Here is a 15,128-nt window from a genome sequence, read left to right on the forward strand (position 1 = left end):
ATGAAGCTTAGTTTGGCTGGATATGAAATTCTGGGTTGAAAATTCTTTTCTTTAAGAATGTTGAATATTGACCCCCACTCTCTTCTGGCTTGTAGCGTGTCTGCAGAGAGATCCACTGTTAGTCTGATGACCTTCCCTTTGTGGGTAATTTGACCTTTCTCTCTGGCTGCCCTTAACATTTTTTCCTTCATTTCAACCTTGGTGAATCTGACAATTATGTGTCTTGGGGTTGCTCTTTGTGGTGTTCTCTGTATTTCCTGAATTTGAATGTTGGCCTGTCTTGCTAGGTTGGGGAAGTTCTCCTGGATAATATCCTAAACAGTGTTTTCCAACTTGGTTCCATTCTCTCTGTCACTTTCAGGTACACCAATCAAATGTAGGTTTGGTCCTTTCACATAGTCCCGTATTTCTTGGAGGCTTAGTTCATTCCTTTTCATTCTTTTTTCTCTGATCTTGTCTTCACTCCTTATTTCATTAAGTTGATCTTCAGTCCCTGATATCCTTTCTTCCACTTAATCTATTTGGCTATTGATACTTGTGTATGCTTCATGAAGTTCTTGTGCTGTGTTTTTCAGCTCCATCGGGTCATTTATGTTCTTCTCTAGGCTGGTTATTCTAGCTAGCAATTCCTCTAGCCTTTTTTTCAAGATTATTAGCTTCCTTGCATTGGGTTAGAACATGCTCCTTTAGCTTGGAGGAGTTTGTTATTCCCCACCTTCCGAAACTACTTTTGTCAATTCTTCAAATTCATTCTCCATCCAGTTTTGTTCCCTTGCTGGTGAGGACTTGTGATCCTTTGGAGGAGAAGAGGTATTCTGGTTTTTGGAACTTTCAGCCTTTTTTGTGCTGTTTATTTCCTCATCTTTGTGGATTTATCTACCTTTGGTCTTTGATGTTGGTGACCTTCAGATGGGATTTTTGAGTGGACGTCCTTTTTGTTGATGGTGATGCTATTCCTTTTTGTTTGTTAGTTTTCCTTCTAACAGTCAGGCCCCTCAGCTGCAGGTCTGCTGAAGTTTGCTGGAGGTCCACTCCAGACCCTGTTTGCCTGGGTATCACCAGCAGAGGCTGCAGACAGAAAAGACTGCTGCCTCTTCCTTCCTCTGGAAGCTTCACCCAGAGGGGCACCCCCCAGATGTCAGCTGGAGCCCTCCCGTATGAGGTGTCTGTTGACCCATGCTGAGAGGTGTCTCCCAGCCAGGAGGCACGGGGGTTAGGGACCCACTTGAGGAGGCAGTCTGTCCTTTAGCAGAACTCAAAAGCTATGCTGGGAGATCCACTGCTCCCTTCAGAGCCAGCAGGGGGGAATGTTTAAGTCTGCTGAAGCTGTGTCCACAGCCGCCCCTTCCCCCAGGTCCTCTGTCCCAGGGGCTTATCTATAAGCCCCTGACTGGGGCTGTTGTCTTTCTTTCAGAGATGCCCTGCCCAGAGAGGAGGAATCTAGAGAGGTAGTCTGGCTACAGCAGCTTTGCTGAGCTGTGGTGGGCTCTGCCCAGTCTGAACTTCCCAGCGGCTTTCTTTACACTGTGAGGGGAAAACCACTTACTCAAGCCTCAGTAATGGCGGACGCCCCTCCCTCCACCAAGCTCAAGCATCGGAGGTCGACTTCAGACTGCTGTGCTGACAGCGAGAATTTCAAGCCAATGGATCTTAGCTTGCTGAGCTCAGTGGGAGTGGGATCTGCTAAGCTAAACCACTTGGCTCCCTGGCTTCAGACCCCTTTCCAGGGGAGTGAATGGTTCTGTCTTGCTAGCATTCCAGGCACCACTGAGGTATGAATAAAAAATCTCCTGCAGCTAACTCAGTGTCTGCCCAAACAGCCGCCCAGTTTTGTGCTTGAAACCCAGCGCCCTGGTGGTGTAGGCACCCAAGGGAATCTCCTGGTCTGTGGGTTGTGAAGACTGTGCAAAAAGTATAGTATCTGGGCTGGAATGCACTGTTCCTCATAGCACAGTCCCTCATGATTTCTCTTGGCTAGAGGAGGGAGGGAGTTCTCTGACCCCTTGTGCTTCCCGGGTGAGGCAACATCCCGCCCTGCTTCAGCTTGCCCTCCATGGGCTGCACCCACTGTCTAACAAGTCCCAGTGAGATGAACCTGGTATTTCAGTTAGAAATGCAGAAACCAACTGCCTTCTGCATTGATTTCACTGGGAGCTGCAGACCAGAGCTGTTCCTCTTTGGCCATCTTGCCAGCCAGCAGAATTATAGATTATTTTTAACCATGCCTACAATCTTAATCTTTAAAGGTTAAAATATGTAAAGTCAATAAAAACTGTATATAATAGAGATATTTAAACTTCTGCCCTGCTATAGTAAACCACTAATAAACAGCTTTGCTGGAAGCTGACTGGGTGGCCAGGCTTAACTCAGGATATTGTTAAAGTTGATGATGGTCTTAAAGACTAGATAGTATTTTCTGTCTTTTTCCTCTCCACTCTTACAAACCGCCATAGAGTTTGTTAATTAGTCAGCCTATTTTTACATTAACAGACTATTATTTGAAAAACAGTTTGTGGATATAAGTGCTACTTATAATGGACTAGATGAAGAATAGAGGAAGGAAAGAAAGGGAAGAAGAGATGTGATAACTACTGTAGAAAAAGAAGAGGACCACTATGACCATTATATATGCTGAACATTAATGCTTTACATGCATTATCTCACTCAAGCCTGAAAGCAATCCTATGAAGTAGGAAGGGACTTTTATTATGGCCATTTAAAGATGCAGAATCTAGGGATAGAGGGACAAAGTAAGCTGCAAGAAGTATAAAACTTCAGAAAGATAGTAAACTATGAGCCATGTTGGATGAAACAATGGAAGTTCCTACACCCAAAATAACGTGGTGGAATGTCTGATGGGTAAACAACCACAAATCTAGGTTTATTGCCCTACTTGTTAACATTTACAGGACCAAATCCACTGGTGTGTCTGCTCTTGGCAATTAGTCTGCCCTTTGTGATAAGAACACACACAACACATAGACATATCTCCCATCTCCCAACTCCTGATTCAATCAGTTGGTTTTCCAGGAGATTTATTTTGAATAACTTTTTGTAATAAAGTGTCCTCTTGACAAATATCTGTTAGAGAGGACCAACGAAACCAAGCAGATCACTGTCCTGCTTTCCTAAAGTAAGTTCTTCCAGAATTTACTTACTGGTCTAGAGTCCTCCTTCAGATCCTTTGAATATTTGGCATTTCTCCAAGGATTAGGACTTCTCAATGATAATTTCAGAAGAAGCACGTTAAAGAAAAAATTTGGTGGGAAGATAGGATTGCCAAAACCTTGACGTCCATCAGAAGGAAAAAAAAAAAAAAGTGAGACAACATCTGAGTATTCTTCGATCCATATGTTCAAGAGCCAAGGATTAGAGCTCCTTGGGATGGAGTTGTTGGCAGAAATCCAGCACAAGGTGCAAAACTTGGTAAATATTTGAAACTCCACTCGTGGAACTGAGTACATAGAATATGCATATGGTCTCATGTATGAAAATTCTAGTCATAGTTCATAGAACTGATGAAATGTATGATTCTCTTTTAAATATTATTTGTATTAGTTTGTTCTCATGCTGCTAATAAAGACATACCCGAGACCCGGTAATTTATAAAGGAAATAGATTTAATTGACTCACAGTTCAGCATGACTGGGGAGGCCCCCAGAAACTTACAATCATGGTAGAAAGGGAAGCAAACACTCTCTTCTTCAACATGGCAGCACCAACTGCCGAGCAAAAAGGGGGAAAACCCCTTATAAAACCATTAGATCTCATGCGCACTCACTCACTATCATGGGAACAGTATGAGGGTAACTGCCCCATGCTTAAATTACCTCCCACTGAGTCCCTCCCACAACACATGGGAATTATGGGAACTACAATTCAAGATGAGATTTGGGTAGGGACCCAGTCAAACCACATTGTAATTAGTTCAGTCTCTTATTGGCAAATATTTATTGAGTCCCTTGTGTATGCCAAGAGCTATGTTAGGTAGTGGCAAGATACTGATTAAAACATGTGTTGTCCCATTAAAGGTCACCAAACCTAAAGGAGGATGCAGGTACATAAGCAAAAGATAGTTCAACATAAACAGTAATGGAAGTCTAAAAGTTACAGAGATGTTATAGTGGAAGAAGTGATTAACCATCTGAGAAAGATCAGGAAAATTTTTGTAGCTGAAGGGCTGCTTTAGCTGGGTTTTGAGGGATGAATAGGAATTTATCTATTACATAGGTAAAGTCGGATATGATAGCATATTATTATTTGTTCTCATTCACCACTGTTTTTCCATATAGTCTTGGCAACAGAGAATCAAATGAATTAATTGATTCAAATGCTAAAATATTGTGAGTTTACTTGTATCATTTTCTTAGCCATGAGAGAGTATAGATATGGGATTTCTTCTTTTTAGGATCATGATGCCATGCTAGTATTTCCATTTCTGTCTTTCATACCAAATGAGAATTGGTCTCTCTCCAGGAGAAAAAACCGTCAAAAACAAGACATTCTGAAGGTTGGTTATAATTTAGTCACCATTTTTGAAAATGTGGTGTAAATTTACAAACAGCTTGACCACCCTTACTCTCATTAATACAGATTTCTGGATGTGATGGAATAATTTCATAACTCCGAGAGGTAATGAGCAGGCATTCTGCCGCCCCCATAATGCAAAGCCAAGTCCAGTGTGTCTCCTTAGACCAATGGGGAGTGGACCCTTTCCTCTCCGCATTGCTCTTTTGATGTCCCCATCGGTCTTAATGAAGCATGTTAGATCTTCTCTGAACTATCCTTCTTTTTTTTTTTTTTCTTCCATGATGAGTAAATTGGAGGGGCTGATTAAGGAGGCATAACCAGAAAATAGAACTGTTTAGAATTTAACAAAAGACAAAAAAGCATATAAGGGAAGTTCTGTATCAATGTTAAATAAAAGAACAATGCATATAAATTTCTACTACCAAAAGCAGTCTATTCATGTATAAACCATAATATAATCCAAGAAAAATCAAACATAAAGCAGAACTAATTGCAAGCAGTCTGTACTGTCTTTTCTTAAGTAGTGTGTTACAGAATCACTCTACCCTCCACCTTCCTCCCAGCCTATTCACAGAAGGTCTTGAAACAAAGTCTACTTGCAATTCTTGTTCAATATCACCTATCTACTTCCTCTACTGAAAGTGACAAGGTGAGGAATCTTGCTGGTCGGCTGCTTCTTTGGGAGTTTCTAAAGTCAGCTTCTCTTGTCTAAAACAGTAGAAAGTAGCTCAGTGACAGAACCTAACTTTCCTTCCTTTGTGTGTTTTGCTGAAGCAAGCGTCTCTCTTTGGATCCATCCGAGCAGCAGATCACAAAAGAGAATCCCTAAGCAGGACAAAATCTTCTCTCTGAGTTCATCTTTTGCCCTGACATACTAGAAGCCCTAATTTTAATCATCAAGAACCTCAAGCTGCAAAACAGTTTGCAATTTGCCTTTTTAAATGGTCATTCATTAATTATTCTAGAAACAGCTATGAGAACCTACCATGTGTCAGGCACTGAGGATTCAGCAAAGGAGAAAAACAAAATCCCTGTCCTTACGGAGATTCTACACTAGAAGCAGACAGAACACGAACAAATGCCCCTTACACCATGACAAATCCAGTAAGTGCCACAGACGTCTGGGGAGTCAGACCCGTGAGAAATGGACATTTAAACTGAGCCCTGAAGATGAGTAGGGGTTAATCAGGCTTAAAGAGTGCTCTAGGTCACAAAAACAATGAGCCACTAGGGGAAAAAACGCAAAGGTGCCAGAAAGAGAAAGCAAGAGAAAGCAAACTAGAAAGGTAGGCAAGGGCAAGAAAGATCAAGGCTTCAGACCATGTTAAAGCTTTTGGACTCTACCTTGAGAACAATTAAAAGTCATTGAAGCTTTTTAAGCAGGAGAGCAAAATAATAAGATATATTCTGCTTTTTGCTTTTAATAATGGTAGCTGCCCCATGATAAATGGATTGTGGGAGGCAGTTAAGGTGGAAGGTATGCAGGACTAAAGGTCCAGTTTGGAAAATAAAATAATTGTTAAGATAAAAAGTGGAATGCCTTTGATTAGGGAGTGGTGCTGAGTATTCAGAGATGTGAGGTATAGTTTAAAGGTAGAATCAGTAGGAATTAATGATTGCTGGGATTTGAAGATGAAGGTTAGGATTCTTCATCAAGTTTTTGACTTAGATGTCTGGGTGAATAGCAATGTCATGTGCTGAAGAAGGAACAGGTTTTTGTGGCAGAAAACAAAAGTTCAGTTTTGGACATGTTACACTTATGAGGCAAGAGAATTGAGTGCAGTTATTGGCCAGTTTTATTTTGATTCTAAAATAATATGTATAACACAGAAAATCATCCATTTACAAATAATGGCATATGCAGTATATCCAAAGCCCTCAGTGATTGATTTTTCTCTTTAAAAAATGTCTCTCCAGGCCAGATGCAGTGACTCATGCCTATAATCCCAGTAATCTGGGAGGTTCCGATGGGAGAATCTCTTGAGCCTAGGATATGGAGGCTGCAGTGAGCTGTGATCCCACCACTACACTCCATCCTGGGTGACAGCGTGAGACTCAGTCTTTAAAAAAAAAAAATTCTCTCCAGAAATTTGTTAAATTTATTTCACACGATCATATAGGCCTGTGAATACTAACTTTTCTTTGTCAAATACTTTTTGCTTGGCACTAAGCTTTACCTACAGGATCCCATTTAATCCCTTAAGCTCTTCTGTTAGGTGTATGTTACTACTCACATTTAAAATACAAGGAAACCAAGGCTGGGGGAATTAAGTTACTTACATGTCATCCGTTAGTAAGTGACAAAGCTGAAATTTGAATCTGGGCTGACCGGACTTTAAATCCCATATTCTTAATGACCATATGGTAATGCCTATGGAACTAGGAAGGCGGTGGGGGGAAACTCTGCCTAACCTGATGGCAAACAACAAATTAATTTGCTTAGGCCATGAAATGAAGTCAATGCATTCTAAGTGGCATAAGGCGAGAAATGATCTATGGGATGAACTCCAGTTTGTTACCGGACATAGACTTAGTCATTGTCAAACTCATAAGCCAGGCCAGATGCAAGAGACCCTTCTCTGCAGCACTGAGGAATTGGTGGCAACCCTGACGGTAAATCTGAGGCCTCACCACTCCATGGTGGTGGGAGCATAGCATATGATTTACAGGGAGAGGTTTTATGCCCTGCATATTATAAAATGTGAGTGTAGATTGACAAAGAAGAATTAAGAAGCACAGCTACTTATTTAGCTCTGCAATTTGTAGGATCTTTTTCACTCTAAGCAGAGCTCTGCCAGATTGGTGGGAGAAAGCCCAGTAGCCATGGGTGCCACAGCTGACCCTTGGGGCATCCCTTGAATATCATCCTTGTTCCCATTAGCAGGAAGTATGACAAGTGCTCAGAAAAAGAACTGAGCATGTTGGGCTTGCTGAGTGGTATCTAAGGAATCTCATTTTCGTGTCAGAATTTTTAAAAACATACCTTTTGTCTTCAAGAAGAAGCAATCTTAGACTAATCTGGATGCCTTATTGGTAGTGCGTATTTGGGAATCGAGATTCAAGACCTTCAGTAAACAAGGCTTTCACAGAGAAGAAACAAGATTGTAGAAACATCTTCACCATGCTGAGTGCAAAGACTATTCCAAACTTGTTCTCAGATTGATTTTTCTACCTAAGGATTAATTTTCTGACAGAATCACTGACAAGCTTGATCTTTAGAATATTAAACCTAGGCAACCTGTTTGCTTTTTTGTTTGTTTTTTAATGTTTTCAAGTGAGGTTTAAAGGTAGGATTCATTCTGGGTGAACCAAATGCATTGAAGCACTTTCAAATCAATAGGTAGCTTGATTTCTCTGTGTTGCGAAACATTATGCCCCCTCTAAATTCTCATCACAGGCAACATGGAAATTAATGAGACCTTTAGGTTAGCCTTTCAAGCTCAACCCTATTTTATAGCTTTACCTTGCCTTTTTGACACCACGATCTTGCCTGGCCACCAGCAGCATTTCATGTTGCAGTGCACTTTAATTTTGCAGTTTTCTTAGTCTTCCTTGGAAACTGGCAGCTTATTAATCTCAATAACTGAGTTGCTCAATAGGCAAGCTCACCAATGAGAGACCAGGCTGTGTCTTTTTTTTTCTTGGCAGATGGAAACAAGGGAGTTGGTTGTTGGATGGAGGCAAGGGAGGTGGCAGAGAAAAAGCCGGTTAGGAGGGGTACCTCATTCCCCACATCACTTTCTGATAATTGGCAGGAAAATAAAGCGAGCCTAGTCTAATCCACTGCTCTGCAATTTATGGCTTGTGGTGTTAAACACACTCGAACCCATTAATAAGAAAATAAATAAAGTGTTGTGGCACATGTGCAAATTACAAGGTGCATTAAGAAAGAAACAAGCATTACATCTTATTCAAGATCACTCCAGCCTATTCTTGGTGTGGTTTGCAAACTTGGAAGCATCCTGAAAAGTGGAGGTACCTAAGGAGAAGCTGTCCTTTCTAAATTTGCCTGCCTCTACAAAATTAAAAACTTATTGAAGAATTGAACTTCTTATTGCAGGGGACCACAGCGAAATCTCTAGGTAGAAAGAACTTAAAAATAAAATAAAATAAAAATCCATCCCTCAGCAGCGTGTACCAGGGGGACCCAATTACAAATTGAGGCCACGCTGTGGTCATGTGTTGTAAGAGCAAGACTTTGCCCTGAGTCCGTGTAAATGTTGAAGACTCTGGGGTTAAGTTCACAGTTGAAAAATGTCAAATATTTCCATATCTGTCTGTGTTCTTTCACCCATTCAACTAATACCAACTGTCATTCCCTTGAGGCACTTCCTGAAGTCTTCCCAGAGGATATTTTATCTGGCTCAGACAGGGAGAAACTTGATGAAGCGCAAGTCCTTTCTAATTCCGGCTTTCTGATGATCCTTTTCTTTTCACAGAAGCCAGATAAAGCACTCGCAGTCCTCCCAGGCAGGGGAAGTAGGTCCTGCAACTTTTCTGAAGGTTCCTTTGGTTTACTAGTCCTGGCCTCATTTGCTTTTGTGAGTTTGGATCTTGTGTCCCCAGACTTGCAAACCATCACAGGATACTCAGCCATTCTGCTCAGCTGCAGCTGCATCCTTTGGATTTTATGCGAATGTTTAAGAAACTTTTCCTACATTACGTTTTTTCTTCCAAAACCCACCAGACAATTTGGGGCCATTCTGTGAGTATTCTTTGCAAATACTCCTTTTTAGAGGTCATGGCAAAGCTCTATACAAAGGATCACCCTCAAAATCGTGTATTTTTCAAATCCCTTATTGAATCATTTCTTGCTCAAAATAACTGTTTAGGAGTCAGGAAATACCTCCAATTTCTGTCATTCTTACTTAAGCTGTATATGCCTTATGGTTCAAAAGAGACTGAATACTAATTCTTTTCTATTTGTTAAAAGGTACTGAAATCAGATTTCAATTTGCTAGAGCTTCAACTGAGTACCAGCATTCATGAGTCCATTTCTCAACAATTAGTATTCCTGTAAAGGTATTGCACACCAATAATGACATTTAAATTCTTATTTTATTTTTTAATTATTTGAACAAAGAGTTAAAATCCTGCCCTAAAGGGAAGGTGGGAAATGTTGCTTTACTTAACATTGGTATGTTCTTAGATAAGAATTTTACATGGAAAACTTAATCTTAGTGATTTTCTAATTTCTTATCAACCAAGATCCTCTCCACTGTACTTAGAGACATGTGATGAGAAGACATAGGGAGATATTAGGCCCACTGAAGCATTTGGTGGGACTCTAAGGAACTCTACTCTCCCCCATCCCCACTCTCACCAATTCAGGAAAATGAAGGAATAAATTTACAAGCCCCCTGTGCAAGGGGTGGTGCTATGCATATGTGCATTTTCTGGATGTTCTTGTATTCAGTCATCTTTTCCAGCTTCTAACTCTCAGAATCCATATAAGGAGACATTGTAGCTCTACGGACAATCTTTTCACTTGTGGGAAACCACGGACCACTCCTTTTGGTCTTTGTTTTTAAACATAATCATCTCTGAAATGCCTACTTTGTGCCCAGTAGGATACTAGGCACTTTACATCATGTTATCTGAATTAAAGCCCTTGGGGAGAGATGTTGATAGGGTTTGGCTGTGTTGACACCCAAATCTTATCTTGAATTGTAGCTGCAACAATTCCCATGTGTTGTGGTAGGGACCTGGTGGTGGTAGGTAATTGAATCATGGGGGTGGGTCTTTCCTATGCTGTTCTCATGGTAGTGAATAAATCTCATGAGATCTGGTGGTTTTATAAGGGGGAGTTTCCCTACACAAGCTCGCCCTTTGCCAGCTGTCATCCATGTAAGATGTTACTTGCTCCTCCTTGCGTTCTGCCATGATTGTGAGACCTCCTCAGCCATGTGGAACTGTAAGTCCATTAAACCTCTTTCTCTTTATAAATTACCCAGTCTCAGGAATGTCTTTATTAGGAGCGTGAGAACAGACTAGTATAGATGTTATTGTACCCTTTCAACATATCAGGAAAATGAAACTTGAGAAGGTGAAGGGTTTGGGACAGAGAGAAGATCTGGACAGAACAGGATTCAAGTAGTACTTAAATTTAGGCATTGGGAGTCTCTCAGCCTTGCACTTCTTTACTTTGTACCATTGCTGTTATGCAGGCCTCCTTTTGTGGAATTTTTATGGTAACTATATGCTATATTCTCATAGCTTAGAAACCTAACAGAAAGTGAAGCTCTTCTTCTTGATATTTCAACAACACTCCCTTGATTGAGTCTCATGGAATCCAACTAGAGTCACATGCCCGCAACTGACCCAAGCCTCAAGCCTGGAGTCTTGGCGAATGAACCACATTAATTGGCCAGGTCTGGATCACGTGCCCATATGGGGCCTCTTAGTGGAGAGGAAGGAGTGTGACCCATAACCAAATATTGTGCTATTAGGAGACCCTGAAATGGAGGCCTGGCAGGCAAAAGCCACAGACCAACTCAGGTCACATTCAATGTTAGTTTGGTCACAGCCCAGCTCATATTGCCTGATTGTAATGATTTTCTCTTCCAGGCAGGCACAGTCCTGGCCAGGGTGGGGCAATTTCAGGATACTGAGTTATCTCACTTGTCAGAGTACAGAAGGAGGTTTACATTTGATTCCAATAAGAAGCTGAAAACTAAGTTTCACTGACTAACTCCCACCCCCTTCTGACTCATCACCCTCTCTGGTTGACTTCTCAAACATCCCATGACTTTACTTCTGAGTTCACTGTGGCCACTTAATGCATTTTAACTTTTATGAGTCTCCTGGCATCTCTTTTAAGCTATCATCTTCTTTCCTGCAAAAGTGCTTGGATTCCACATTTTCTAATTAAAACATGCTCATTTATTGTCTTATTAACCAGTGCTCTTTATGAGGGCTCATGATGAGAAAGTTAACTCAAAACATCTCGATGCATTTCCTATCTCTTGGAAATGGCTGGAGAAGCAGTTTTGCCTTATAAAGTTGAATGACTGAAGAATTTTTGGTTTTGCTTTTTAATAAAACCATGCATGGGAAACATTTAACTCTATGCTTCAAGCTCCTAATGTTCTCAGCAATGCAGTATATTCTGTTTGTTGTGGTGTGTGTAGACGGGACAGATTGCAGGGGTCAGATAGCTCCATAATGAGTATAGGTAACATCAGAATAGTTCTGTGTTTAATTAGACAAAAATTTTTCTCCTAAAATGCAACATGTCCTAATGTTAATAATGGTGCCCATTGCTGTTTATGCTCCAGTGAATTAATCTGATATTATTAGAGGTTGTAAGCATCAGTGCAGCAGGGGGTAAGGGTGGCACACATGCGTTTAAACCCACCGAGAATTTCAATATAATCGTGTGTGTGGTGGCATTGGTGGCATTGGGGTGGGCTGGGAACAAGGTAGAAGGGGCATACTGTCTACGTATACTTTGTTTTTTCAGTTTCACTACTGTTTGCTTTGTCTTTGGAAACATAAAAGCAGTGTTACAACAGGGACATCCTCATGTTCTGTCTATAGTGTGCATCTTCAAATTCATAATACCATTCAGTTTGGGGAAAAGGGCGAAGTGTAGCATTCTTCACAGAGCTTACCCCAAAGGGCTAATTCAGGCAGAAAGGGAGAGACACAGATAGAGGAGACAGAGATACAGATAGAGATAGAGATAGAGATAGAGATAGAGATAGAGATAGAGATAGAGACAGATGGAGATAGAGATAAAGGGAGGCAGAGAAAGAGAGAAAGAAAGGGGAAAAAAGGACCTGGTGATGCAGATGTGGAAAAAAACAAATGCCCTCTTCAGGGAGGTTGGCCCTTGATTCTGACCACTACATTAGAAAATATTAGAAGAAGGAGTCAAGGTCAACGTGAATTGGGTTGGCCAAGACAACTGAGCCCTGCTGGACGCAGTGCCTCACACCTGTAATCCCAGCAATTTGGGAGGCCGAGGCAGGCGGATCACTTGAAGTCAGGAGTTCAAGGCCAGCCTGACCAACATTGTGAAATCTCGTCTCTATTAAAAATACTAAAATTAGCCAGGCGTGGTGGCACATGCCTATAATCCCAGCAACTCGGGAGGCTGAGGCAAGAGAATTGCTTGAACCCGGGAGGCGAAGGTTGCAGTGAGGCGAGATTGCACCAGACTGGGTCACAGAGTGAGACTCCATCAAAACAAAATAAAACAAAACAGAACAAAACCCTGAGCCCTGATCATTTAAGTGAAGGGGTCACCATTTGGCTGCACACAGGCAGAGTTTTCAAACTGGAAACCAGGTTAAGATCACCTAGTATAGTCCAATGTCTATTTTTACAGACATGGAGAGTGAGGCTTAGAAAGTTCCATGACACACCAGCACCTTCCACTCCAAATGCCTGAGTGGGGCTGGAAGCCAGGCCTCTAGCTAGAGCTTTCCCCAGCACAGTTCACTATTTCCTGCATGATTAGGGAATGTTGGTGCCTACTTATCCTGCACAGAATATTTATCTCCATTTCCTTCTGCAAAGGAAAGGTCATGAATTTAAGGCAAAGAATTAGAGCACATATTGCAACAGCTTTTGTCTTCTCAGTTATTTTATTACAGAATATGCACATTCTCTTGGTAAAATATTCAACACATAGACAGAAAGTAGAAAGGAATATTCCCTGCTTTTCAATGTCCATTTTCAAGGAAATTTCACTTGAAGGTTGATTATTTTAGGCTTTCAAAAATGCTTGTGGAAGTCTGAGCATGTATATTTTAAGTTTAATATAAACGGAATCCTATACATATTATTTGGCAACTTCCTTTTTATCACTTAATGAGATATTGTGGAAGCATTTTCAGGTAATTTTATGTAGACTTACCTCATTCCTTTATAAAGTCTGTGTAATATTCCATAATGCTCTAATTTATTTAATCAGTCTCTTCTTGATGGACATTTAGGTCACTTTCAGAATTTTGCTATTACAAACAAATTTGTAATGAAACGTCTTGTGTATATATCTTTCTTTGCATACTTATATAATTATATTCAGAAGTCAAATTCCTGGAAGTGAAATTGCTAGATCAAAGGGTATGTGTAATGTGCATTTTGAATTTTGATAGATTGTGCCAAATTGTTTCTGTCTCCATTCAAATGTTACCATCTCTCTTTACTTCCCCTTATTTGATAGCCTGAGTATCTTTTGTGGGTTTAAAATAAGAGCCCAGAAGTTTATGGTGTTAGATTTCAGACATAGAATTCAGAGGATTTTTTTTTCAAGGAATAATGTAATAAATAATACATAAATACCCTAGAAATGCCAATACCACTTCTTAATGCCAGATGTAGTATGAGAAACAGACATAGCTGTAGGGAAAAATCTGACTCTCTCACTCCCCTTGGTTCTAGCTGTAGGGCCCTTTCTCTTCATTCCCAGACTGTGCTACAGCATGGCCTATGTGATTCAAAACTCCTAACCTTTGTTGCCTTTCCTTTCTCATTATAATTTGGCAATGTTTGAGTTTACCTCTTCTCCTCATCCACCTTGCCTCTATCTACCTAACGTGGATATTATAAGAATGTCTAAAAAGACCTAGTCAAGTTTCTGAATCCCAAGAGAAATGCCTAGTAAGTGGTATTATTGTTTAACTATTACAGAAAAGCATTATGATCAAGGGCTTGAATATCTGGCAAGGAAGACAGCCTTTTTTGTGAAATAAGTATGTGAGGGCTCTGTCAATAGGAGGCCCTCAGGCCAAACTTATATAGTTACTTTATCTGAAACTCTGATTTTATGCTAAATAAGGATTTTTGTATTTCCCACCTCCTGTTGGTAATCCCATTACCAGCTATGTTCACAGGACTTCAGCTTAATTCAGCCAACATTTGTAGGGGTCTGACTAGCAGCTGAGCACCACGGCATAGATAATGAAAGATCGAACAGACATGGCCCCTGACCTCTGGGAATTACAGTCTAGAGGGAGAAAGGCCACAGAGCAGATCATTTATATAGATATAGGATGTTGTAAGCTGGACATGAGCTCAGGGGACTCTACAGAAGCATGGAGCATGGAGTGCATCCAACCTACCTGGTCAGGGAAGCCTGACTGGCAGGAACGGGGTCTGAGTTCCATCTGGGTGGAATAGTTACAGCTGCCCCAGCAAAAGGGCATTCCAGGCAAAGGTGAGAGAATAGGAAAAGGCTGGAAGAGCAAGACTGTGCCAGCATTCCAGACCAACCAGAGTGAGACTCAGGAGGCAGGGTAGAGAGGTCTTATGACCCAAGACAAGGTCACCTTCTGGGTGCAGTCAAGCACCCTAAGGTCTATTCAGTGTGGGATGGGGAGCCCAAAAGGGTTGTACACAAAGGCATGTTATGGTTAGATTTGTCATGAGGAGGTGGAAAGGGAGAATACACCAGAAATGGAAGAAACTAAAAGTACATTGAAGTTAACCAATGCATCTGATGGAGGGAAGGAAGGGAGAAAGGGAGGGAGGGAGGGAGGGAGTAAGAGAATGAGAGAGAGATGGAAGGAGTGAAGGAGGGAATGAGGGAGGGAAGGAAGGAAGGAAGGAAGGAAGGAAGGAAGGAAGGAAGGAAGGAAGGAAGGAGAAGG

The 15,128-nt window shown here is 41.1% G+C and overlaps 1 protein-coding gene across 4 annotated transcripts in view; it reads left to right on the forward strand.

The window, feature by feature from the left end:
* Positions 1-15,128, forward strand: part of TENM2 (teneurin transmembrane protein 2) — a 984,758-nt gene that overhangs the window by 674,543 nt on the left and 295,087 nt on the right. The window lies entirely within an intron of this gene.

The sequence above is a fragment of the Colobus angolensis genome, unplaced genomic scaffold (assembly GCF_000951035.1).
Source record: "Colobus angolensis palliatus isolate OR3802 unplaced genomic scaffold, Cang.pa_1.0 Scaffold27, whole genome shotgun sequence".
Lineage (NCBI taxonomy): Eukaryota > Metazoa > Chordata > Mammalia > Primates > Cercopithecidae > Colobus > Colobus angolensis.